Source organism: Coregonus lavaretus, assembly GCF_964263955.1.
Source record: "Coregonus lavaretus genome assembly, chromosome: 19".
In the NCBI taxonomy this organism is placed as follows: domain Eukaryota; kingdom Metazoa; phylum Chordata; class Actinopteri; order Salmoniformes; family Salmonidae; genus Coregonus; species Coregonus lavaretus.
The window spans coordinates 40,979,477-41,004,814 of NC_140006.1; the positions used below are offsets into that span (position 1 = coordinate 40,979,477).

Consider the following 25,338-nt stretch of genomic DNA (forward strand, 5'->3'; position numbering starts at 1 on the left):
AATACTTTGTTATATACCCTTTGTTGGCAATGACACAGGTCAAACGTTTTCTGTAAGTCTTCACAAGGTTTTCACACACTGTTGCTGGTATTTTGGCCCATTCCTCCATGCAGATCTCCTCTAGAGAAGTGATGTTTTGGGGCTGTCGCTGGGCAACACGGACTTTCAACTCCCTCCAAAGATTTTCTATGGGGTTGAGATCTGGAGACTGGCTAGGCCACTCCAGGACCTTGAAATGCTTCTTACGAAGCCACTCCTTCGTTGACCGGGCGGTGTGTTTGGGATCATTGTCATGCTGAAAGACCCAGCCACGTTTCATCTTCAATGCCCTTGCTGATGGAAGGAGGTTTTCACTCAAAATCTCACGATACATGGCCCCATTCATTCTTTCCTTTACACGGATCAGTCGTCCTGGTCCCTTTGCAGAAAAACAGCCCCAAAGCATGATGTTTCCACCCCCATGCTTCACAGTAGGTATGGTGTTCTTTGGATGCAACTCAGAATTCTTTGTCCTCCAAACACGACAAGTTCAGTTTTTACCAAAAAGTTCTATTTTGGTTTCATCTGACCATATGACATTCTCCCAATCCTCTTCTGGATCATCCAAATGCACTCTAGCAAACTTCAGACGGGCCTGGACATGTACTGGCTTAAGCAGGGGGACACGTCTGGCACTGCAGGATTTGAGTCCCTGGCGGCGTAGTGTGTTACTGATGGTAGGCTTTGTTACTTTGGTCCCAGCTCTCTGCAGGTCATTCACTAGGTCCCCCCGTGTGGTTCTGGGATTTTTGCTCACCATTCTTGTGATCATTTTGACCCCACGGGGTGAGATCTTGCGTGGAGCCCCAGATCGAGGGAGATTATCAGTGGGCTTGTATGTCTTCCATTTCCTAATAATTGCTCCCACAGTTGATTTCTTCAAACCAAGCTGCTTACCTATTGCAGATTCAGTCTTCACAGCCTGGTGCAGGTCTACAATTTTGTTTCTGGTGTCCTTTGACAGCTCTTTGGTCATGGCCATAGTGGAGTTTGGAGTGTGACTGTTTGAGGTTGTGGACAGGTGTCCTTTATACCGATAACAAGTTCAAACAGGTGCCATTAATACAGGTAACGAGTGGAGGACAGAGGAGCCTCTTAAAGAAGAAATTACAGGTCTGTGAGAGCCAGAAATCTTGCTTGTTTGTAGGTGACCAAATACTTATTTTCCACCATAATTTGCAAATAAATTCATTAAAAATCTTACAATGTGATTTTCTGGAGAAAAAAATCTCATTTTGTCTGTCATAGTTGACGTGTACCTATGATGAAAATTACAGGCCTCTCTCATCTTTTTAAGTGGGAGAACTTGCACAATTGGTGGCTGACTAAATACTTTTTTTCCCCACTGTACATTTTTGTGTATGGGTGGTCCCGGGGATCGAAATTACAGGTTGTAAAGCAACAAAATAGGAAAAACGCCAAGGAGGATGAATACTTTTGCAAGGCACTGTACAGTACCAGTCAAAAGTTTGGACACACCTACTCATACAAGGGTTTTTCTTTATTTTTTCTATTTTCTACATTGTAGAGTAATAGTGTAGACATCACAACTATGAAATAACACATATGGAATCATGTAGTAACCAAAAAAGTGTTAAACAAATCAAAATATATTTTAGATTATTCAAAGTAGCCACCCTTTGCCTTGATGACAGCTTTGCACACGCTTGGCATTCTCTCAACCAGCTTCACCTGGAATGCTTTTCCAACAGTCTTGAAGGAGTTCCCACATATGCTGAGCACTCCATCACTCTCCTTCTTGGTAAAATAGCCCTTACACAGCCTGGAGGTGTGTCATTGTCCTGTTGAAAAACAAATTATAGTCCCACTAAGTGCAAACCAGATGGGATGGCGTATCGCTGCAGAATGCTGTGGTAGCCATGCTGGTTAAGTGTGCCTTGAATTCTAAATAAATCACAGACGGTGTCACCAGCAAAGCACCCCCACACCATCACACCTCCTCCTCCATGCTTCACGGTGGGAACCACACGTGCAGAGATCATCCGTTCACCTACTCTGCGTCTCACAAAGACACGGCGGTGGACTCATCAGACCAAAGGACAGATTTCCACCGGTCTAATGTCTCGTGTTTCTTGGCCCAAGCTGTGACATGGTGAGGTAGGACCCAGGTGCAGAGAAGAGACCAGACGAGGAATCAGTGGTTAAGGATAAACATAATTACTGTACTGAAAAACGGTAACCGAAGGATCACAGTAACACTAGAAAAACAACAAACACTAAGTCTCAAAAACTCACTCAGGAAACAAATGCACACGGTAAACAATTCAAGCTTCTGCAAAGGACAACAGAAAACACACCTATTTTAACAGGGAAATCCTCATGACTAATAGGACACACCTGAGCGTCGTTAATGTCTCTAGGCCGGTCTCTGCCGCCCTCTGGTGACAGGTGGAACCATGACAGTACCCCCCCTTCTAGGAGCGGCTCCAGACGCCGAGGCAGGCCGACCACCACGTAGTTGGTTGAAGTCCCGAACAAGTCGAGGGGTTGGAGGGGCAGGTGTGGGGAAGAGAATGGACTGGTCATAGTTGACTCTGCAGGAGGCGTCTCAGGACTTGGCGGACTTGCAAGATGTGTTCCAGAAGGATCTTGGAGAAGATCAGGATGTCATCGAGTTAAACAAAGATGAACCGATTCAACATATCCCTAACAGTATCATTGACCAATGCTTGGAAGACTGCCGGTGAGTTCAATAATCCGAATGGCATGACTAAATACTCATAGTGGCCACTAGGGGTGTTAAAGGAAGTTTTCCATTAATCTCTCTCCCTGATTCACACCAGATTGTAAGCGTTGCGGAGGTCCAGTTTGGTGAAGAATTGGGCCCCTTGGGCCAGCTCCAAGGCGCGGACAACAGGGGTAGGGGGTAATGATTTTTAATCGTAATCCTGTTCAGCCCTCGGTAATCGATACAGGGGCGCAGACCTCCATCCCTCTTTCCCACGAAGAAGAAGCCTGCACCAGCTGGGGATGTTGAGGAGCGAATGAAGTCTGCCTCCAGCGACTCCCGGATGTAATTGTCCATGACTGCTACTTCAGGGGTCGAGAGGGAGTAAAGACGGCCCCGGGGAGGGGTGGAGCCGCGTAGGAGGTCTATGGCACAGTCGTATGGACGATGAGGAGGGAGGGTGGCGGCTTGCCTCTTACTGAAGGCCAACCGGAGGTCGAAGTATTTGGGAGGGAGAGCGGAGAAGTCTTGGTCTTCAATGGATGCAGGAGGATGAGGTGAGGCTCTTGGTGGGGGTCTTAGACATTTTGTCCGGCAGTTCTTACCCCGGTCTAGTAGGTGTCCTGTGGACCAGGAGAATAGTGGGTTATGTAGCGCTAGCCAAGGGTACCCTAGGATAAGGGGGTTCTCGGGAGCAGTGATCAAAAGAAAACTAAGAGTCTCTGAGTGTTTCACCCCAACGTGCAGTAGAATGGGCTTGGTCTGATATTCCACCTGGCCGGAACCAATGGGGCGTCCATCAAGGGCTTGAATCCGCAGAGGAATGGGACATTTCACGGTGGGGATTTGTAATTCTCTGGCGACGTCTTGATCAATTAAATTATCCGCGGCCCCGGAGTCCACGAAGGCTAGCATCTGGTGCTGACGGTTGACCCAGTGGAGGGTTGTGGGTATTGACTGATGGTGACTGGGTAGCCGGGGTGAAACTGCACAGCTCATCAGGGTCTCCCCTTGTCCTGGCGAGCCCTGGCGTTTCCCGTCAGCTCTGGGAATGTAGCATGGAGATCGCATAGACCTCCGTAGTAGAGGCAGTAGCCTTCGTGCATGCGCCTGTCATGTTCCTGTGGGCTCAGACGTGTGCGTCCAATGCTGGGCTCGTGGGGCTTGGGGTCCTCAGGAAACCAGGATACTGGGGTGGTGTCAAGAAGGCGCTGTCTCACGCATTCTTGGAGGCGGTTGTCAAACCTGATTTCCAGCATTATCAGGGACTCGAGGTCCTCTCCCAGTTCCCTAGAGGCCAGATCATCCTTGACGGAGTTAGACAGACCCTGGTGGAAAGCAGTGACCAGTGCCTCTGTATTTCACCCACTCTCGGCGGTGAGGGTGCGGAACTCAATGGCGAAGTCAGCCACTGGTCTGGCCGCTTCTCGTCCGCTGACTGGGTGGTCGAAGACTCGTCGCAGCTCGGCCATATAGCATGCTTCTGTCTATAACATGAGCTGATCAGTATGTGTAGGTAATCCATTATAATGCAGCTTTTTTTGAAAGATATCATGAAGAACTGCAAAAGTGTTGGTAATTCTCCTCACTTTCTGGAGGACCGAGTTTTGAAATCAGTTGAATGCCTTTTACTGAGGATTGGCTTCTGTCTGGCCACTCTACCATAAAGGCCTGATTGGTGGAGTGCTGCAGAGATGGTTGTCCTTCTGGAAGGTTTTCCCATCTCCACAGAGGAACTCTGGAGCTCTGTCAGAGTGACCATCGGGTTCTTGGTCACCTCCCTGACCAAGGCCCTTCTCCCCCGATTGCTCAGTTTGGCTAGGTGGCCAGCTCTAGGAGGAGTCTTGATGGTTCCAAACTTCTTCCATTTAAGAATGATGGAGGCCACAGTGTTCTTGGGGACCTTCAATGCTGCAGAATTTTTTCGGTACCCTTCCCATTTTCATTTTCGTAATTTAGCAGACGCTCTTATCCAGAGCGACTTACAAATTGGTGCATTCACCTTATGATAGCCAGTGGGACAACCACTTTACTATAATTTTTTTTGGGGGGGGGATTGGGGTAAGGGGGGGTAGAAGGATTACTTTATCCTATCCCAGGTATTCCTTAAAGAGGTGGGGTTTCAAGTGTCTCCGGAAGGTGGTGAGTGACTCCGCTGTTCTGGCGTCGTGAGGGAGCTTGTTCCACCATTGGGGTGCCAGAGCAGCGAACAGTTTTGACTGGGCTGAGCGGGAACTGTGCTTCCGCAGAGGTAGGGGGGCCAGCAGGCCAGAGGTGGATGAACGCAATGCCCTCGTTTGGGTGTAGGGACTGATCAGAGCCTGAAGGTACGGAGATGCCGTTCCCCTCACAGCTCCGTAGGCAAGCACCATGGTCTTGTAATAGATGCGAGCTTCAACTGGAAGCCAGTGGAGTGTGCGGAGGAGTGGGGTGACGTGAGAGAACTTGGGAAGGTTGAACACCAGACGGGCTGCGGCGTTCTGGATGAGTTGTAGGGGTTTAATGGCACAGGCAGGGAGCCCAGCCAACAGCAAGTTGTAGTAATCCAGACGGGAGATGACAAGTGCCTGGATTAGGACCTGTGCCGCTTCCTGCGTGGCGCAGGTCCTAAGTGAGTGTCCTAAGTGAGTGGCTTCCTGAGTGGCGCAGTGGTCTAAGGCACTGCATCGCAGTGCTAACTGTGCTACTAGAGATCCTGGTTCGAATCCAGGCTCTGTCGCAGCCGGCCGCGACCGGGAGACTCATGGGCGGCGCACAATTGGCCCAGCGTCGTCCAGGGTAGGGGAGGGAATGGCCGGTAGGGATGTAGCTCAGTTGATAGAGCATGGCGTTTGCAACGCCAGGGTTGTGGGTTCGATTCCCACGGGGGGGGCAGTATAAAAAAATATGTATTCACTAACTGTAAGTCGCTCTGGATAAGAGCGTCTGCTAAATGACTAAAAATGTAAATGTAAATGTATTCTGCATGAACCTACAGGATCGGGTCACCGCCTTGATGTTAGCGGAGAACGACAGGGTGTTGTCCAGGGTCACGCCAAGGCTCTTTGCACTCTGGGAGGAGGACACAACGGAGTTGTCAACCGTGATGGCGAGATCATGGAACGGGCAGTCCTTCCCCGGGAGGAAGAGCAGCTCCGTCTTGCCGAGGTTCAGCTTGAGGTGGTGATCCGTCATCCACACTGATATGTCTGCCAGACATGCAGAGATGCGATTCGACACCTGTTTATCAGAAGGGGGAAAGGAGAAGATTAATTGTGTATCGTCTGCGTAGCAATGATAGGAGAGGCCATGTGAGGATATGATAGAGCCAAGTGAGAATAGGAGAGGGCCTAGAACTGAGCCCTGGGGGACACCAGTGGTGAGAGCACGTGGTGCGGAGACAGATTCTTGCCACGCCACCTGGTAGGAGCGACCTGTCAGGTAGGACGCAATCCAAGAGTGAGCCGCGCCGGAGATGCCCAACTCGGAGAGGGTGGAGAGGAGGATTCAGCAGGGAGGAGAAGGTGGCAAAGAGCTTCCTAGGGTTAGAGGCAGATGCTTCGACTTTCTGTTCAAATATTTTTTATTGAACACACACAAGAATGGTGTATAGGTATGAAAGACACGTGTACAGTTCTTATCTAAACATAAGAGAACAGACATGAACAACAAGACCCAGAGTTCTGGGCACAAAACAAATATTACAAAACAAGACATACAGAACAGGGACAGGTAGAAAGAAAAAGGGTAGATGTAACCCCCCCACTTATACCCCCCTTTATCCCCCCCCTTATTCCACCCTATTCCCCTCCAGATTGTTTGGGTGGCGGGGCCAGCACACGCTGCCCAAAGGTAGATTACAATATGACAATTGAGTGTGCGTTAAAAAGTACAAATTCACAGCGCCGACTGGTCCAAGTAAGAGAGGAAAGGCTGCCAGATTTGATCAAATGTTGATAATTTATTGTTCAGAATATATCTAATTCTTTCTAAGTGTACAGTGTTTGCCAATTCGCTGAGCCATAATTTGGTAGAGGGCGCTTCCCTCCTTTTCCAAAACAACAAGATAAATGTTTTTGCCGAAATGAGACTGTAAGAGATGAGTTGTTTTTGGGAGTTGGTTAATCCGTTTAGGGAATCGGACACTCCCAGGATTATCAGAAGCAGGTCTGGGTCTATTGAAGTCTCCAGAACTTCAGAGAGGACCCCAAAAATTCCACACCAATAACCATACAGGCTAGAGCATAGGGCAAAGCAGTGGAGTAGTGTACCCTGCTCAGCTTGACATTTATCACACATAGGGGGGATGTATCAGGAAATATCCTATGCAGTTTAGTTTTGGAATAGTGTAATCTGTGTAATACCTTAAATTGTATGAGACGATGTCTGGAGTTAATGGAGCAGGTGTGGATATACTCCAAGCTATCCTCCCAGTCTGCCACTGAAATATCAGTCCCTAGTTCTTCCTCCCATTTTGCCTTAATGGCATCAGTAGAGGGTGCGCTAACAGATTGAAAAGCGTCATATAGACGAGATATCAGTTTGTCTGAGGTGGGGCATATTTTTATGCATCCGTCAAACAAGGAAGGTTTAGCATTCCCAAATGTTGGGAGGTGTTTTCTAACATAGTCTCTAATTTGTAGGTATCTGAAAAAGTTACTTCTGGGAAGGTTATAAGTTTCCCTCAGCGATTCAAAGGAAGCAAAGGTCCCTCCTATATATAAATCCCCTATGGTACTTATCGCCAACTCTCCCCATCGCTCAAAGGTGTTATCAAGGTTAGAGGGGGCAAAGGAGGGATTCCTGGCAACAGGGAGCATGAATGATATTGGTCTAAGCTCAAAGTGGACTTTAATTTGCTTCCAGATTCAGACTGTGCTATGTATAATAGGATTGTTACGGTAAAGTGACATCTCCAGATTGACAGGTGACAAAATCACAGCACCAATAGAGAAGGGGTGACACTCCTCACGCTCCATACTAAGCCAGCTGGATGGCGGGGATGCGTCATCCAGCAAAAAGTTAACAGCGCGGAGGTTAGCGGCCCAATAGTAAAATATAAAATTTGGGAGAGACAATCCTCCTTCCATCTTGGATTTACATAGGTGTTTTTTACCTATCCTGTGTGTTTTATAATCCCAGATGAAAGGATTGATAATAGAGTCCAGTTGTTTATGAAAGGATTTAGGTATGAATACTGGGATGTTCTGGTATAGGTAGAGCAGTTGTGGGAGGAAGACCATTTTAATGGCATTAATTCTTCCGAGCAGAGAAATTGGGAGATTGTATGTTTGCTTTGAGATTTTGCATCAGAGATGGGAAATTCTCTTTAAATAGTAAGGAGTAACTACAATTTCAAAGTAGATACATTTTTCTGAAGATAACTTAACTGGAAGATGTTCTAGCCAGGAGGTGTTTTGCAACCGTATGGGCATTAATTCACTCTTGTTCCAATTTATTCTGTATCCTGAGAAGGTACCAAACAACTTAATCACCTCAAGAATAGCTGGAATACTAGCTTGGGGTTCTGTTACATAGAGGAGAATATCATCTGCGTATTGGGAAATCTTATTTAGAGTATCTTTAGTATTATAGCCGTGTATTGCTGAATGAGATCTGATCGCTTGAGCGAGAGGTTCAATAATTAGGGCGAAGAGCATAGGCGACAGCGCACAACCCTGCCTTGTCCCTCTGTAAAGGTTAAATCGGGGCGACAGTGATTGGTTAGTGAGTATTCTCGCACAGGGGTTCCTATGTAAAAGCTGGATCTAATTTATGAGCCCATCTCCAATATTACATTTCTGTAGGAACTTGAATAGATAGGGCCACTCAACTTGGTCAAAGGCCTTTTCGGCGTCAAGAGATATAACGGCAAGGTCCACGTTAGGTAACCTCTGAGAATACATAATGTTGAAGAGGCGCCTGACATTGAAGAATGAGTTTCTGTTAGGGATAAAGCCGGTCTGGTCCGAATGGACCAATTTGCCAATTAAAGTGCTAAGCCTGTTAGCCAGAGTTTTTGCTAAAATCTTTTGGTCTGTAATAAGGAGGGATATTGGTCTGTATGACCCTACCTCTTCCGGATCTTTACCCTTCTTATGTATAACTGTAATAAACGCCTCATCCAAAGTAGATGGGAGAGCTCCATCCTCATTGGCCCGAACAAACATTTTGTGCAGGTAGGGAGAGAGCATGTTGCTGAATGTTTTATAGAATTCACCAGGGTATCCATCTGGGCCCGGGGTCTTGCCACTCTTTAGAGATGTAATTGTTTCTCTAATTTCTTCAAGAGATATTTCCTTATTCAGGAAGTTAGAGTCTTCCTGGTTCAGGGCAGGAAGATTACATTTACATTACATTACATTTTAGTCATTTAGCAGACGCTCTTATCCAGAGCGACTTACAGGAGCAATTAGGGTTAAGTGCCTTGCTCAAGGGCACATTAACGTCATTTAGCAGACGCTCTTAGCCAGAGCGACTCACAAATTGGTGCGTTCACCCTATAGCCAGTGGGATAACCACTTTACAATTGGGGGGGGGGGGGGGGGGGTAGAAGGATTCCTTTATCCTATCCCATCCTCATGAGGACCGCCACAGGAATAGAAGACCCAGAGTTACCTCTGCTGCAGAGGATAAGTTCATTAGAGTTACCAGCCTCAAAAATTGCAGCCCAAATAAATGCTTCACAGAGTTCAAGTAACTGACACATCTCAACATCAACTGTTCAGAGGAGACTGCGTGAATCAGGCCTTCATAGTCGAATTGCTGCAAAGAAACCACTACTAAAGGACACCAAAAAGAAGAAGAGACTTGCTTTGGCCAAGAAACATGAGCAATGGACATTACATTTACATCATTTAGCAGACGTTCTTATCGAGAGCAACTTACAAACTGGTGCATTCAACTTATGATAGCCAGTGGGACAACCACTTTTTTAATTTTTTTATTTATGGGGGGTGGAGGAAGAAGGATTCCTTTATCCTATCCCAGGTATTCCTTAAAGAGGTGGGGTTTCAAATGTCTCCGGAAGGTGGTGAGTGACTCCGCTGTCCTGGCGTCGTGAGGGAGCTTGTTCCACCATTGGGGTGCCAGAGCAGCGAACAGTCCTCCAAAAAGTTTTGCATAATTAAGGGTTTAGGATCCACTTTAGATGTATATAGAGTCTCATAAAACTGACGGAATCTGTCATTGATGTGAATCATTCGGTCACTCACATTTTTTCGAAGTTGTCTGGCGAGTAATTTGTGTGGTTTGTCACCAAACTCAAAATATTTTTGCTTGGCATAGAGAAAAGATTTAGCAATTTTAGCCGAGAGGATCTGATTGTATTTACATTTTAAAGACATCATTTTTTTTATGTTTCTCCATAGATGGATTTCTAGCATTCTCCCTATCCAGTAAGTGAATTTGTCCCTCCAGTTCTACCAATTTTCTTCTGTTTTGCCTACTCCTGGCAGTCTGAAAGGAGATGATACAGCCTCTCAAATAAGCCTTCAGCGTTTCCCACAATAATGCTGGGGAAGTCTCTGTGTTGTCATTGGTATCAAAGAAAAATTTAATTTGGTCTTTAAAATGTTCACAGAATGTTGGTTCTGTGAGGAGCTGAGGATTCAACCTCCAGACCCTCTCGTTTGGTACGATGTCACCCAATCTCAGGGAGAAGGTGAGTGGACTGTGGTCAGAGATTATAATATCATGATATCTCACATTACAGGTATAGGGGAGTAGTTTAGCATCAACCAAAAAGTAGTCAATTCGAGTATATACATTGTGAACATGAGAGTAAAAGGAGTATTCCCTACCCGTAGGGTTAGAGATCCTCCATATATCAAATAAGTTCGAATTTTTTATGTAGGTATTCAAGAATTCACTTGAATAGGAGGTAGGGGTTCGCCGGGTAGAGGATCTAACCAAATATTCAAATCAAATCAAATCAAATTTTATTGGTCACATGCGCCGAATACAACAGGTGCAGACATTACAGTGAAATGCTTACTTACAGCCCTTAACCAACAGTGCATTTATTTTTAACAAAAAAAGTAAAAATAAAACAACAACAAAAAAAAGTGTTGAGAAAAAAAAGAGCAGAAGTAAAATAAAGTGACAGTAGGGAGGCTATATATACAGGGGGGTACCGTTGCAGAGTCAATGTGCGGGGGCACTGGCTAGTTGAGGTAGTTGAGGTAATATGTACATGTGGGTAGAGTTAACGTGACTATGCATAAATAATTAACAGAGTAGCAGCAGCGTAAAAAGGATGGGGTGGGGGGGGCAGTGCAAATAGTCCGGGTAGCCATGATTAGCTGTTCAGGAGTCTTATGGCTTGGGGGTAGAAGCTGTTGAGAAGTCTTTTGGACCTAGACTTGGCACTCCGGTACCGCTTGCCGTGCGGTAGCAGAGAGAACAGTCTATGACTAGGGTGGCTGGAGTCTTTGACAATTTTGAGGGCCTTCCTCTGACACTGCCTGGTATAGAGGTCCTGGATGGCAGGAAGCTTGGCCCCAGTGATGTACTGGGCCGTACGCACTACCCTCTGTAGTGCCTTGCGGTCGGAGGCCAAGCAGTTGCCATACCAGGCGGTGATGCAACCAGTCAGGATGCTCTCGATGGTGCAGCTGTATAATTTTTTGAGGATCTGAGGACCCATGCCAAATATTTTCAGTCTCCTGAGGGGGAATAGGCTTTGTCGTGCCCTCTTCACGACTGTCTTGGTGTGTTTGGACCATGATAGTTCGTTGGTGATGTGGACACCAAGGAACTTGAAGCTCTCAACCTGTTCCACTACAGCCCCGTCAATGAGAATGGGGGCGTGCTCAAATATTGGTCCAGTACAAAGTGAAGGTCCCCTCCAATGACCAGATTAGTATGGGAGATATCTGGAATCAGGGCAAGGACTCTTTTGAAAAAAGCCCATAGATATTTAGTAGAGTTACAGAAGTAGAGTGGATCTCTCCTATTACGATCACATAACGACCCTCTTTATCCACAATAGTGGTTTTATGTAGAAAGGGAATTCCTTTCCGTACCAGAATCGCTGTGCCTCTCGTTTTGGCAGAGAAGTTAGAGTGATACACTTGCCACTTACATTTAAGTCTGTTATGAGAATTGTTTTTCAGATGGGTTTCTTGCAAAAATATAATATCAGTTGAAAGTGCTTTCAAGTGGGCTAGGACCTTGCCTCTCTTAATTGGATCGTTTAAACCCTTGACATTCCAGGAAGTGAATGTAAGCCCCGCCCTCCTCTCATTTGTAGTTCCTATGGTGGCCTGCATAACATGTAACTCACGAAAAAGGTAAAAAAGCGCACCAAAACATCACGATCAGCATAGATAACAGCGCCGGAGAAGATGGCTGCCGTTTTACAGCCCTCTAACCAATTGTACTATTATGTGTGTTTTTCCGCGTTATTTGTAATTTATTTTGTACATAATGTTTCTGCCATCGTATCTTATAACCAAAAAGAGCTTCTGGATATCAGGACAGCGATTACTCACCTCGTATTGGACGAATATTTTTTCTTCAACGAGGCGGCCGCGAAGGATATCATACAGACACCCGACAAGGCCCAAATCCCCGTCATTCGCATGAGGAAGAGACGGAGATATCGTGGACGTAGGTCGGGGTGCCTTGTAAGGATCCGACGGCGAGCGAGTAAACTGCCGCTCCCATCAATCCTATTAGGCAATCTTCAATCATTGGAGAACAAATTGGATGACCTAAGATTACGGTTATCCTACCAACGGGACATTAAAAACTGTAATATCTTATGTTTCACCGAGTTGTGGCTGAACGACGACATGGATAACATACAGCTAGCAGGCTATACGCTACATCGGCAGGATAGAACGGCTGACTCCGGTAAGACAAGGGGTGGCAGTCTGTGTATATTTGTAAACAACAACTGGTGCACAAAATCAAATACTAAGGAAGTCTCGAGGTTTTGCTCGCCTGAGGTAGAGTATCTTATGATAAGCTGTAGACCACACTATTTACCAAGAGAGTTTTCATCTATATTTTTCATAGCTGTCTATTTACCACCACAAAGCAATGCTGGCATTAAGATTGCACTGAATGAGCTGTATAAGGCCATACATCAACAAGAAAACGCTCATCCAGATGCAGCGCTCCTAGTGGCCGGGGAATTTAATGCAGGGAAACTTAAATCCGTTCTAACTAATTTCTACCAGCATGTTAAATGTGCAACCAGAGGAAAAAAAACTCTAGACCACCTTTACTCCACACACAGAGACGCATACAAAGCTCTCCCTCGCCCTCCATTTGGCAAATCTGACCATAACTCTATCCTCCTGATTCCTGCTTATAAGCAAAAACTAAAGCAGGAAGCACCAGTGACTCGGTTAATAAAAAAGTGGTCAGATCACGCAGATGCTAAGCTACAGGACTGTTTTGCTAGCACAGACTGGAACATGTTCCGGGATTCTTCAGATAGCATTGAGGAGTACACAACATCAGTCACTGGCTTCATCAATAACTGCATCGATGATGTCGTCCCCACAGTGACCGTACGTACATACCCCAACCAGAAGCCATGGATTACAGGAAACATCCGCACTGAGCTAAAGGGTAGAGCTGCCGCTTTCAAGGAGCGGGACTCTAACCCGGACGCTTATAAGAAATCCCGCTATGCCCTCTGACGAACCATCAAACAGGCAAAGAGTCAATACAGGACTAAGATTGAATCGTACTACACTGGCTCTGGCGATCGTCGGATGTGGCAGGGCTTGAAAACTATTACAGACTACAAAGGGAAGCATAGCCGCGAGCTGCCCAGTTACACAAGCCTACCAGACGAGCTAAACCACTTCTATGCTCGCTTCGAGGCAAGCAACACTGAAGCATGCATGAGAGCACCAGCTGTTCCGGATGACTATGTGATCACGCTCTCCGTAGCCGATGTGAGTAAGACTTTTAAGCAGGTCAACATTCACAAGGCCGCAGGGCCAGACGGATTACCAGGACGTGTACTCCGAGCATGTGCTGACCAACTGGTAAGTGTCTTCACTGACATTTTCAACATGTCCCTGACTGAGTCTGTAATACCAACATGTTTCAAGCAGACCACCATAGTCCCCGTGCCCAAGGACTCTAAGATAACCTGCCTAAATGACTACCGACCCGTAGCACTGACGTCTGTAGCCATGAAGTGCTTTGAAAGGCTGGTCATGGCTCACATCAACAGCATTATCCCAGAAACCCTAGACCCACTCCAATTTGCATACCGCCCAAACAGATCCACAGATGATGCAATCTCTATTGCACTCCACACTGCCCTTTCCCACTTGGACAAGAGGAACACCTACGTGAGAATGCTATTCATTGACTACAGCTCAGCATTCAACACCATAGTGCCCTCAAAGCTCATCACTAAGCTAAGGATCCTGGGACTAAACACCTCCCTCTGCAACTGGATCCTGGACTTCCTGACGGGCCGCCCCCAGGTGGTAAGGGTAGGTAACAACACATCTGCCACACTGATCCTCAACACGGGGGCCCCTCAGGGGTGCGTGCTCAGTCCCCTCCTGTACTCCCTGTTCACCCATGACTGCATGGCCAGGCACGACTCCAACACCATCATTAAGTTTGCCGACGACACAACAGTGGTAGGCCTGATCACCGACAACGATGAGACAGCCTATAGGGTGTGGTGCCAGGACAATAACCTCTGCCTCAACGTGACCAAGACAAAGGAGATGATTGTGGACTACAGGAAAAAAAAGAGGACTGAGCACGCCCCCATTCTCATCGACAGGGCTGTAGTGGTACAGGTTGAGAGCTTCAAGTTCCTTGGTGTCCACATCACCAATGAACTATCATGGTCCAAACACACCAAGACAGTCGTGAAGAGGGCACGACAAAGCCTATTCCCCCTCAGGAGACTGAAAATATTTGGCATGGGTCCTCAGATCCTCAAAAAATTATACAGCTGCACCATCGAGAGCATCCTGACTGGTTGCATCACCGCCTGGTATGGCAACTGCTTGGCCTCCGACCGCAAGGCACTACAGAGGGTAGTGCGTACGGCCCAGTACATCACTGGGGCCAAGCTTCCTGCCATCCAGGACCTCTATACCAGGCAGTGTCAGAGGAAGGCCCTCAAAATTGTCAAAGACTCCAGCCACCCTAGTCATAGACTGTTCTCTCTGCTACCGCACGGCAAGCGGTACCGGAGTGCCAAGTCTAGGTCCAAAAGATTTCTGAACAGCTTCTACCCCCAAGCCATAAGACTCCTGAACTGCTAATCATGGCTACCCGGACTATTTGCACTGCCCCCCCACCCCATCCTTTTACGCTGCTGCTACTCTGTTAATTATTTATGCATAGTCATTTTAACTCTACCCACATGTACATATTACTTCAACTACCTCAACTAGCCGGTGCCCCCGCACATTGACTCTGCACCGGTACCCCCCTGTATATATAGCCTCCATACTGTTATTTTATTTTACTTCTGCTCTTTTTTTCCTCAACACTTTTTTTTGTTGTTGTTTTATTTTTACTTTTTTGTTAAAAATAAATGCACTGTTGGTTAAGGGCTGTAAGTAAGCATTTCACTGTAATGTCTGCACCTGTTGTATTCGGCGCATGTGGCCAATAACATTTGATTTGATTTGATTTTATGTAGCACCTACACCCGAGCAGTATCCAACCCACCCCTCCCCCCCCCCCGCAAGCACCTTTACTCTCCACCCTGTTCCCCTACTTTCCCCAACCTTTACCCCGCCCCCCATCAACCCACATTTAACAGGCATACACAAATAGGACAGAAAAAAAAAAAGAAAAAAAAATAACAAACACATTGTCTGGCCGATGCCAAAAAAGCACGGCGCGACCTCGAACAAGAGGTAAAACAAAAATAAAATCCCAACTATACGTTCACCTCTCACTATCCTAGAACTTCTACTAACATATGAACTGAGGAGGCTCCCGCGCTTAAAGTGTTCAATTAGCATCTAATAAACCTAAACAGAATAAGTTGCAACTTAAACATATTACGCACTTAAGGTTCATCTTGGGTCAATCCCTGAGATAAGCAAGATGTATCATCACAAGATTCTATTGCTAAGCAATGCCGGTCTAAACGTAGTAACCGTAACCGACATAGACAGCAGTACAGTTACATATTGTGGGTTAGGAGATGGGAACAAGGATTTTGATAAATTGAACGTACCCCCCAATAAAATAAAATAACAATAATAATAATAATAATAATTTTAAAATAATTTACAAAAATAGTGATTTATATATACATATGTGCACACATACACATATACACATCCACACACACATACATGTGCATACCTACATACATACACACACACACACACGTGCGTATATATATACGCATACACACACACAAATACACACACGTGCACCCACACACATACACACATACACTGCTCAAAAAAATAAAGGGAACACTAAAATAACACATCTTAGATCTGAATGAATGAAATAATCTTATTAAATACTTTTTTCTTTACATAGTTGAATGTGCTGACAACAAAATCACACAAAAATTATCAATGGAAATCAAATTTATCAACCCATGGAGGTCTGTATTTGGAGTCACACTCAAAATTAAAGTGGAAAACCACACTACAGGCTGATCCAACTTTGATGTAATGTCCTTAAAACAAGTCAAAATGAGGCTCAGTAATGTGTGTGGCCTCCACGCGAGACATGATGTCCCAAATGTGCTCAATTGGATTCAGGTCTGGGGAACGGGCGGGCCAGTCCATAGCATCAATGCCTTCCTCTTGCAGGAACTGCTGACACACTCCAGCCACATGAGGTCTAGCATTGTCTGGCATTAGGAGGAACCCAGGGCCAACCGCACCAGCATATGGTCTCACAAGGGGTCTGAGGATCTCATCTCGGTACCTAATGGCAGTCAGGCTACCTCTGGCGAGCACATGGAGGGCTGTGCGGCCCCCAAAGAAATGCCACCCCACACCATGACTGACCCACCGCCAAACCGGTCATGCTGGAGGATGTTGCAGGCAGCAGAACATTCTCCACGGCGTCTCCAGACTCTGTCACGTCTGTCACATGTGCTCAGTGTGAACCTGCTTTCATCTGTGAAGAGCACAGGGCACCAGTGGCGAATTTGCCAATCTTGGTGTTCTCTGGCAAATGCCAAACGTCCTGCACGGTGTTGGGCTGTAAGCACAACCCCCACCTGTGGACGTCGGGCCCTCATACCACCCTCATGGAGTCTGTTTCTGACCGTTTGAGCAGACACATGCACATTTCCACGTCTCCTGATGTACTGGCCTGTCTCCTGGTAGCGCTTCCATGCTCTGGACACTACGTTGACAGACACAGCAAACCTTCTTGCCACAGCTCGCTTTGATGTGCCATCCTGGATGAGCTGCACTACCTGAGCCACTTGTGTGGGTTGTAGACTCCGTCTCATGCTACCACTAGAGTGAAAGCACCGCCAGCATTCAAAAGTGACCAAAACATCAGCCAGGAAGCATAGGAACTGAGAAGTGGTCTGTGGTCACCACCTGCAGAACCACTCCTTTATTGGGGGTGTCTTGCTAATTGCCTATAATTTCCACCTGTTGTCCATTTCATTTGCACAACAGCATGTGAAATGTATTGTCAATCAGTGTTGCTTCCTAAGTGGACAGTTTGATTTCACAGAAGTGTGATTGACTTGGAGTTACATTGTGTTGTTTAAGTGTTCCCTTTATTTTTTTGAGCAGTGCATATACATACACACACACATACACACACACATACATACACACACACCTACATACACATACAAACACATGTATACATACACATACAAAAAAATATACATATAAAATAAATATTCTTAAATATATACAGATACATACACACGCATACACATACATACAGTGAGGGAAAAAAGTATTTGATCCCCTGCTGATTTTGTACGTTTGCCCACTGACAAAGACATGATCAGTCTATAATTTGAATGGTAGGTTTATTTGAACAGTGAGAGACAGAATAACAAACAAAAAAATCTAGAAAAACGCATGTCAAAAATGTTATAAATTGATTTGCATTTTAATGAGTGAAATAAGTATTTGACCCCTCTGCAAAACATGACTTAGTACTTGGTGGCAAAACCCTTGTTGGCAATCACAGAGGTCAGACGTTTCTTGTAGTTGGCCACCAGGTTTGCACACATCTCAGGAGGGATTTTGTCCCACTCCTCTTTGCAGATCTTCTCCAAGTCATTAAGGTTTCGAGGCTGACGTTTGGCAACTCGAACCTTCAGCTCCCTCCACAGATTTTCTATGGGATTAAGGTCTGGAGACTGGCTAGGCCACTCCAGGACCTTAATGCGCTTCTTCTTGAGCCACACTTTCACCCAGTTCTCCTCTGAATCATTCAGATGTTCATTGGCAAACTTCAGACGGGCCTGTATATGTGCTTTCTTGAGCAGGGGGACCTTGCGGGCGCTGCAGGATTTCAGTCCTTCACGGCGTAGTGTGTTACCAATTGTTTTCTTGGTGACTATGGTCCCAGCTGCCTTGAGATCATTGACAAGATCCTCCCGTGTAGTTCTGGGCTGATTCCTCACCGTTCTCATGATCATTGCAACTCCACGAGGTGAGATCTTGCATGGAGCCCCAGGCCGAGGGAGATTGACAGTTATTTTGTGTTTCTTCCATTTGCGAATAATCGCACCAACTGTTGTCACCTTCTCACCAAGCTGCTTGGCGATGGTCTTGTAGCCCATTCCAGCCTTGTGTAGGTCTACAATCTTGTCCCTGACATCCTTGGAGAGCTCTTTGGTCTTGGCCATGGTGGAGAGATTTGGAATCTGATTGATTGATTGCTTCTGTGGACAGGTGTCTTTTATACAGGTAACAAACTGAGATTAGGAGCACTCCCTTTAAGAGTGTGCTCCTAATCTCAGCCCGTTACCTGTATAAAAGACACCTGGGAGCCAGAAATCTTTCTGATTGAGAGGGGGTCAAATACTTATTTCCCTCATTAAAATGCAAATCAATTTCTAAACTTTTTGACATGCGTTTTTCTGGATTTTTGTTGTTGTTATTCTGTCTCTCACTGTTCAAATAAACCTACCATTAAAATTATAGACTGCTCATGTCTTTGTCAGTGGGTAAACGTACAAAATCAGCAGGGGATCGAATACTTTTTTCCCTCACTGTACATCCATACACACACATCTACATACACAAACATTCATACCCCAGAATAATAATCTATACTAATTTAAAATATACACATACATAATACTAAAATGCTAAGAGAAAATAATAATAAAGTACAAATAATAATTATTATATGTATGCACACCTACACAGACACAAGCACCACGGAGGGCTGGTGGGAATCAAATCGTGAGAGCGGGCCAGGCTATGACAAAGGCAGAACAGCACAAAGCATCAACTTGCTATCCAGGTGTCTGCGTCTGCCCCTTCCCAACCATCAGACCCCTGCAAGCAATAAATACATGGTATGGTAATAGGAATAATGTAATAATTGAAAAATAAATAACAAAACAAAACAAAACAAAAATGGGGGAATATAAGTATATCCATCCGAAAGGGTCAATGATCCGACCTGGAAAGCCTCCAAAACAGGCATCGCTCTAAACCCAGTCGGAATGAAAGTGAAATTAACATTAAATGAGAGCTCTGACCGCCCTCCATTGGTCAGCTCAGCGTATTACATGTTCGGTAGCCCTTGCTGAGACCGTTTAATACGGTTTCACCCGTTATGGTATAGTATGGATTCGAGTCCATGAGCAGACGCTAACAGACAATGACAAGGCACTCTAACCTGTATGGGGGATTGTCGTATACAGTAATCCCTCGTTTATCGCGGGGGTTACGTTCCGAAAATGACCCGCGATAAGTGAAATCCGCGAAATAGAAAACTTTTTTTTTTTACAATTAGCAACTATTACATGTATACAAATACAGTGACTCACGTGTAGGCCGTTTCACTGCTCTTCAGACTGGGCCGCTGCATCCTGACTGCGCTCTGCAGTGTTCTCTTCTTCTGAAGCCCGCGGTGCAGGTGTGTTTGTTCGGGAGAAGAACATAGTGATAGGCAGCTGTTGTCGCTCTTTTTTCTTCTTTGCAAAAAGATCCTTGTACACCGACATGCCACCATCGATTACGTTGGAGAACTGTAATGAACGGCTCATCAAAGGGTCCCATTCCTCAGCTACTCGCTTAAATTCAGTGGCCATTCGCACCATGGTTGCTAAGCGACCAAGCGTTAGTCCTTCCTCCTCATCTCTCGTGTCCTCTTCTCCCTCTTCTCTTTCATCGTCGCTTTGTGGCTTTGTCATTTACCTTCCCTTAGCATGTCCAGAAGTTTAACTTTATCTGAGATAGGTAGCATCTTCCGCCGTTTGGGCCCATCCGCAGGTGCTTTTGTCGGTCCAGGCCGTTTCGTCGACATTATGGGTTTAGGAGATGTTCGAAATTACAAGATAATTTGGCCAATTTAATGTAAATTTGCCAAGCTGTTTTATGTATGTACACATAACTGCACGAGACGACAAAATGATAGCACAATTCGTAGCATGTTTTGATACAAGAAGCGGGAGTGAGTTTTTAGCGAATCAGAATGCAGAGCACAATGCACCCCAAAAAAAAAAATGCATTATGAAAATCCGCGAAATAGCGAATCCGCGATAAGTGAACCGCGAAGTGGCGAGGGATCACTGTATTCCCGGATAAACATCTCTGCGTCAAAAACCGAGAAGAGCCAAATCTTCTCCCCGGAAGGCGGGGTAATTCTTAGTCTTGCAGGGAAGAGCAAGGCTGGGCGAAGATGGAGTTTGTAGAGTTTGGTCATGACATATCTGTAGCCAGCGCGGTGCTTTGCCACATCGGGCGTATAATCCTCATAGACACGAAAGGGGTGCCCTTTATGTAACAGGTTGCCCCTCATTCGAGCCTCGCGCAGGATAAGATCCTTGGTCTTCAAACTGTGATAACAGATGATTACTGGGCGAGGACGCTGGCCCGGTCCAGGCACTGGGACAAGGGCGTGATGTGCACGGTCCAGTAGGGGATCCGAAGCCAAAACATCCGGTCCCATTGCATCCTTCAATAGCTTGGTGAAGAAGTCGGTGGGGCGAGAGCCCGCCTCCACCCCTTCTGCCAGACCCACAACGCGAAGGTTATGACGCCTGGATCTGCCCTCCAGGTCGACCACTTTCACAGAAAGCCTCTGCACACTATCCTGCAATGACGTGCATAGCTTCTCTAACTCGTCGATCCTGCCAGCGTTGAATTCAGAAGCTTTCTCAAGGTCCACAATACTCTGGCCCTGCGAAGCGACCGTTCGAATGGTGCTCTCGATTTTAGTGTCCAGTTCAGCAATAGTAGCCTTAAGATCCTCCGCTATAGCAACACGTAGTTCTCCCAAAGCCCGGGTAAGTTCTGTAAGTGTCACGTTGTTACCTGTGCCTTCCGCCATGTCTGTCTCGTTGTTTAGTGGGGAGTAGGCCTCCGATGTGGATTTATTGTCCTTTGTTCACTTATTACTAGGCATTTTCACATAGAAAGTTACAATATTGTATTAGAAAGAAACGTTTGTTGTAACAAGTGCAATAAAGTAAGTTAGGTTAGATTATTTCGCAAAAAAGTTGCAGGAGCCTCTCACACACAGCCGTTCACTCCAACATGCTAGCTCCGCCAGATGCTTGGAATTTAGAGTGGTAGAAAGTGGCTTTAGCAGCAGAAACAGCGGAAGAAAATGTAGAGAGGAGGGAGTGAAAAGATGACAGGTCCGCAGGGAGTCTAGTTTTCCTCCAATTCCGCTCAGCTGCCCGGAGCCCTGTTCTGTGAGCTCGCAATGAGTCGTCAAGCCACGGAGCAGGAGGGGAGGACCGAGCCGGCCGGGAGGATAGGGGACATAGAGAGTCAAAGGATGCAGAAAGGGAGGAGAGGAGGGTTGAGGAGGCAGAATCAAGAGATTGGAGGGAGAAGGAATGAGCAGAGGGAAGAGATGATAGGATGGAAGAGGAGAGAGTAGCGGGAGAGAGAGAGCGAAGGTTGTGTGGGGATCTATTTTCTCATAATTGGATCTGGATGTGATGAATAGCTTAGAAGGAATGCATTGGTGATTAAACATAGAAGGTTTGTACTGTACTGATATAAATTGTTTCACATAACAAGCTGTGATTCATGTGAGGAACGTTAGGGGGTAGGATGAGATAAGAACTTGGGTCTCAAAATACTAGACTACACTGCTTCTTTGTGATCTGTGAACCGTCCAAGGACGTGTACTGCAAAAGTGCTGACTTTCTGGATAAGTTGCAAAACAACTAGACACCTGGCAACAGTGGAGCGCCAAGGGGCTGGAACCAGCCTGTGCGCCAACGGATAGGCTGAGTAAGTCTAAACCACGCTCAGTCTCTACTCTGATTGGCCAGCAGAGAGTGGGAACTATCTCTGTCAGAGTATTTGAAGAAGAACTCAGGACAATGGATCAGTTCTCTGTCTGCCCTGCGTGGTATTTCAGTGAGCCCGTATACGAACCATCATACTTATCATACATACATTTTGCATATAATAAATTTAGCTTGGATTGAATATCTCTTGATTATGTTTTCTCTTATTCCAATACCAGATTTGAATTACGCAATTTCTAACAGTTGCGACGGCGCATTACCATAGGAGTAGGGGCAGAGTGAGTAGTGTTGGAGGAGAGCGAGAGAGAAAAGGATACAAAGTAGTGGTCGGAGACTTGGAGGGGAGTTGCAGTGAGATTAGTAGAAGAACAGCATCTAGTAAAGATGAGGTCAAGCGTATTTCCTGCCTTGTGAGTAGGGGGGGACGGTGAGAGGGTGAGGTCAAAAGAGGAGAGGAGTGGAAAGAAGGAGACAGAGAGAAATTAGTCAAAGGTAGACGTAGGGAGGTTAAAGTCACCCAGAACTGTGAGGGGTGAGCCATCCTCAGGAAAGGAACTTATCAAGGCGTCAAGCTCATTGATGAACTCTCCAAGGGAACCTGGAGGGCGATAACTGATAAGGATGTTAAGCTTGAATGGGCTAGTGACTGTGACAGCATGGAATTCAAATGAGGAGATAGACAGATGGGTCAGGGGAGAAAGAGAGAATGTCCACTTGGGAGAGATGAGGATTCCTGTGCCACCACCCCGCTGACCAGATGCTCTCGGGGTATGCGAGAACACATGGTCAGACGAGGAGAGAGCAGTAGGAGTAGCAGTGTTTTCTGTGGTAATCCATGTTTCCGTCAGTGCCAAGAAGTGGATGGACTGGAGGGTAGCATAGGCTGAGATGAACTCTGCCTTGTTGGCCGCAGAACGGCAGTTCCAGAGGCTGCCAGAGACCTGGAACTCCACGTGGGTCGTGCGTGCAGGGACCACCAGGTTAGAGTGGCAGCAGCCACACGGTGTGAGGCGTTTGTATAGCCTGTGCGGAGAGGACAGAACAGGGATAGACAGACGCATAGTTGACAGGCTTCCCCAGATCTGTGCCTCAACACAATCCTGTCTCGGAGCTCTACGGACAATTCCTTCAACCTCATGGCTTGGTTTTTGTTCTGAAATGCACTGTCAACTGTGGGACCTTGTATAGAAAGGTGTGTGCCTTTCCAAATCATGTCCAATCAATTGAATTTACCACAGGTGGACTCCAATCAAGTTGTAGAAACATCTCAATGATGATCAATGGAAACAGGATGCATCTGAGCTCAATTTCGAGTCTCACAGCAAAGGGTCTGAATACTTATGTAAATAAGGTATTTCTGTTTTTTATTTTTAATACATTTGCAAACATTTCTAAAAACCTGTTTTTGTTTTGTCATTATGGGGTATTGTGTGTAGATTGATGATATATATATACTTTTTTAAAATCCATTTAGAATAAGACTGTAAGGGGGGGTCTGAACACTTTCCAAATGCACTGTAAACTAAATTCATTTTTAAACTGATGGGTTTATTGGTGTTAAAATACACCAGTTAGGCTATTTTTGACCCCCAGGATGCTGATGTCATGCAGCTTGTCATTTTTGTGTTCATACTTTTTCATAACGACAACCACAAGTTTAATGTCGGACGACAATAGAATGTTCATGATGTCACTGCAACAACTGTCTACAGACATGTCGATAGACGTAGTATAAACCAGCCTTTAGTCTTGAAATCTTTGGTTGTTTAGTACACTACCGTACTACTCACTCTGTTTAGCACATGGCCTCATGTGACTCCTTAAAGAGATGGGTGGGGCTAAGGCTTAAGAGGGTGTGAACAATGCTTTATGGGTGTAGACAAAGAAGAGCTCTCCAGTAGGTGTACCAAAACATTCAAGTGCCATTTTCTGAAAAGTGGGGTTACAAACTTATCAACTTCTGTGTTCCTCAACTGTGGTGTATGATATACCATTTTCTAGCTCTGAGTCTCTACTTTTATCCACTGTTAAAAAATAAATTTAAAAAAAGCATTTCAAATGTAGAATGTGATACAAATCTTATATGAACATGTGCTTTTTGGCTGTTAAGACCTCAGGAAAAAGAAAGAATTTGTATCGGATATGTTTTTTATTTTTATTTGGGTCACTTCAAACTGCTAATCTGAACAAAGTTAACAAAGCACTTGCTAAACTGGCCAGTCAGCTAGTGTAATGACTGGATGCGTATCTATGTCGCATTCAGAATCTCTGCCAAGCTGATGGAAATGGAAACGCCACCCTGATCTTATGGGCAGGGTGCAGCTTGTGCGCTTCTTCCATATTCCAGACCCTTCTATGAAAAGGCACATTCAAGCGCTGCAGCCACAGCCAACTACCTAGGCTGTGTTTACTGTACTACATTATGGTCGGCACTTGGCAATGTTGAAAACACAAAAATGCTAAGGTCATTTTTGTAAACAAATAATAAATCAATAGCTACCTTAAGTCAATCCAGTAAATTAGTTAATGATGGATCTTTTAACAGTGATCATCCAACAAAGTAAATTTAGCCACCAATTTAACTCCCATCTATGTTGCAAATGTAAAGTGCAAGTCATGCCTATTGATCATTGTAGCATGTGGGTACTCAAAGACATTAAAATATGTATAGAAATGTTGACCATCATAATGAATGATATATTACAAGCATTGATGAACATCAGGCCAAAATATATATTGTTGAGGTTTTACTGCTCTTACCTTTGTCTCTGAATGATGCAGCGTCCGTTATTTCATCCTTCAAATGTCTGCACTGGGACAGATAAATGTGAAAGTGAAACTTGCAGGGAAAAATGGTCCTCCCAGAAAAGTGGGGTTACAAACTCATCAACTTCTGTGTTCCTCAACTGTGGTGTATGATATACAATTTTCTAGCTCTGAGTCTCTACTTTTATCCACTGTAAAAAATAAAATAAAATAAAAAGCATTTCAAATGTAGAATGTGATACAAATCTTATATGAACATGTGCTTTTTGGCTGTTAAGACCTCAGGAAAAAGAAAGAATTTGTATCGGATATGTTTTTTATTTTTATTTGGGTCACTTCAAACTGCTAATCTGAACAAAGTTAACAAAGCACTTGCTAAACTGGCCAGTCAGCTAGTGTAATGACTGGATGCGTATCTATGTCGCATTCAGAATCTCTGCCAAGCTGATGGAAATGGAAA

At 45.4% G+C, this 25,338-nt stretch overlaps 1 protein-coding gene across 1 annotated transcript in view; it reads right to left on the reverse strand.

Annotated features, from left to right (window-relative positions):
• Positions 1-24,920, reverse strand: part of LOC311146309 (uncharacterized protein) — a gene marked incomplete at its 3' end in the record, with an annotated part of 35,442 nt that extends 10,522 nt beyond the window's left edge. Inside the window, exon 1 of the mRNA XM_084182799.1 lies at positions 24,873-24,920. The remainder of the gene's footprint in view (positions 1-24,872) is intronic.
• Positions 24,921-25,338: the final 418 nt, after the last annotated feature.